This window comes from Hippichthys cyanospilos, chromosome 13 (genome assembly GCF_059441005.1).
Source record: "Hippichthys cyanospilos isolate Australia breed blue-spotted pipefish chromosome 13, RoL_Hcya_1.0, whole genome shotgun sequence".
NCBI classification, from domain to species: Eukaryota; Metazoa; Chordata; class Actinopteri; order Syngnathiformes; family Syngnathidae; genus Hippichthys; species Hippichthys cyanospilos.
This window is the reverse complement of record NC_142381.1, coordinates 18,864,655-18,866,954: the sequence shown is the minus strand read 5'-3', so window position 1 is coordinate 18,866,954 and position 2,300 is coordinate 18,864,655. Positions and strand designations below refer to the sequence as shown.

General features: G+C 46.5%; 1 pseudogene; it reads right to left on the bottom strand.

Annotated features, from left to right (window-relative positions):
- Positions 1 to 291: 291 nt before the first annotated feature.
- LOC148414151 (uncharacterized) lies at positions 292 to 1,955 on the bottom strand (annotated as a pseudogene).
- Between the last annotated feature and the right edge of the window lie 345 nt (positions 1,956 to 2,300).

The following is a 2,300-nucleotide window of genomic DNA, read 5'->3' as shown; positions in this document are numbered from 1 at the left end:
TTCTATTGTTTTATTGTATTATTGTTGAATGATTGTTTTATTATTCATCTATTTATTTTTTGCTCGCACATGTAATGTATTCTGCTACTTGGGGAGTGAACAAAATACGAATTTCATCATGTGATATAATAATACCATTCATATTACAATAAAAACTTTTAAATTGATAAATATTATGCAAGAAAAACTTCAAGGATGCGTTGAGATGCATCTTTAATGATGCATCCCGGTCACTGGGTGTTTCGGCTCTCACAAAATCATACTCCCTCGCCCAGGCGACCCAGGGGGTGATCAAATCTCGACTTTTGTCCCAGCAGCAAACCATGGATGAAACCTCTTTATCCACAGTCACCGAGTTGCCTTTTTTGCAGCCTCACTTGCGGATCTAATGGCCCTCCTCTTTGGGAATTGTAGGACTGGCAAACGATTCAAAGTGAGCGTCCTGCAGCCGCCTTCTATGGTCTCATAGGAGGTTCTCAAGCCTCTCTCCCTACACGCTTCCACCAGCTCCTGGTACTTTGCTCACATTTTCTCATTGGCTTCTTGAATTCGCTCCTCCGAAGGCACTGTTCCAGATTGATCAGATGTTTGGAAGCCTCAGAGGTAATGCCCATATCTGGACAGAGAGATGATGCAATGTGTTGGAGGAATCTAAGCTACTTTCCCAGGTTGGCCACTCAGATGCTATGTGGAGGAGGCCTGTTATTATAGACTGGCATACACGAGGTATCTCTCTAACTTTAATTAAGGGGACTGCCTTCTTTGGTGTATGATGGTGTTTGCTAGCGCTGATGGCTGAGCTCCCTGCGATAGCCTTAAGCATCTGGTCATGGCGCCAACGATGGCGGCCATCAGCCAGGTCCTTTTGACAGCAACTGGGCAGATGTTCCAATGATCTTCTTCTAGAGCAAGGAAGACAGGAGAGTGTCTCACTCTTTCCCCAGACGTGGAGGTACCCTGGGCTTGGCAGGGTGATGTAGACCGCTTGCACCAGGAAATGGACCTGTAGGAAGTCTGCCTGGAGGATGTCTGACCAGGTGATCCAGTGTTGTAGTGCGCTCTCCCACCTTGTCCATGCTCCCTGCTGCCACTGTCCCACCGCCTTGCTCATACGCACTTCCTAAACGCCTGCTCGGACCTCCTCCTTGATCAGATGGTGTCTTTCCCTGCCACGGGTCTGGCTGATCAGGGTCCTTGGAAAATATCCCAGGCCTGCTCTACCTGTCACCACTGTGCCACGAGAGCCTTCTGTCTCAGGCGTGACTCTGCCACCTCCACTGCTTCCCCAGCTTTCCACGTTCTCCCTGTCCTCACCTCAATGCCAGCTAGAACTACCTTGCCATCCCTGGAGTCCCTATACTTCAGGGCTTCTCTGGTGCGTATCAACATAAATTGTTCAGTCAGGCCACTGAAGAGATGTTGCAGTATATTGCTCGTCCCGTACAGAGCATCGCTGGTGAGGCTGTGTGGAAGGCCCAGCCACTTCTGAAGATAGCCACTGACCTTTCAAGGACTCAACTTCCATCATTGGGACCACACAGATTAGCAGGGGCCACAGGATTAGGAGCAGGATAGAGTGCTGGTAGATCCAGACTTGAAATCTACCAAACAGGCCAGACTTGTCAACCTTGGTGAGCAAAGTTCCAAGATCTGCGCTGGACTTTAAGATGGCAGCCGAGTCTTTCAGGCTGGAGTCAAAGAGTTTGCCCAGACTCTTGACAGGTGACTGTGATAGCTGGAATAACAGTTCCTGAGACCGAATACCGGACCTTGTCGAACACTCTTCCCTTCTTCAGCATGATAGCTCTTGACTTGAAGGGCTTGAAACACATTCTTGCCCAGGTGATGAGCCCTCCAAGGGCTTGAGGGAGATCTATACACCCTCAGCACACCTCCAATAGTCAGCAACTGTCCCCCTTCTCCACAAGACCTTCAAGGTTTTCCACAGGTGCCATAGAAGCTCTGGGGAGTACTAGTAGTATATATATATATATATATATATATATATATATATATATATATATATATATATATATATATATATATATATATATATAGAATGATAGAATGCAAAAACTTTAAATAAAGTTTGTTCACGGCATTCAAAACTGGCTCACAAAGTTCAAATTAAAATAATTCAAAACGGTCAAAGTCCAAATAAAAGTCTGTTCTCACTACTCTCTGGTTTTGGCTTCAGTGTCGCAGTCTTTTTTGTCTCAAGTGTCGCTTTCTCGGCTGTCCGTCCTGACCCCAATTAGCTAGGCCTGCTTTTTTTATCCGATGGCTTAAGTGGCTGCACC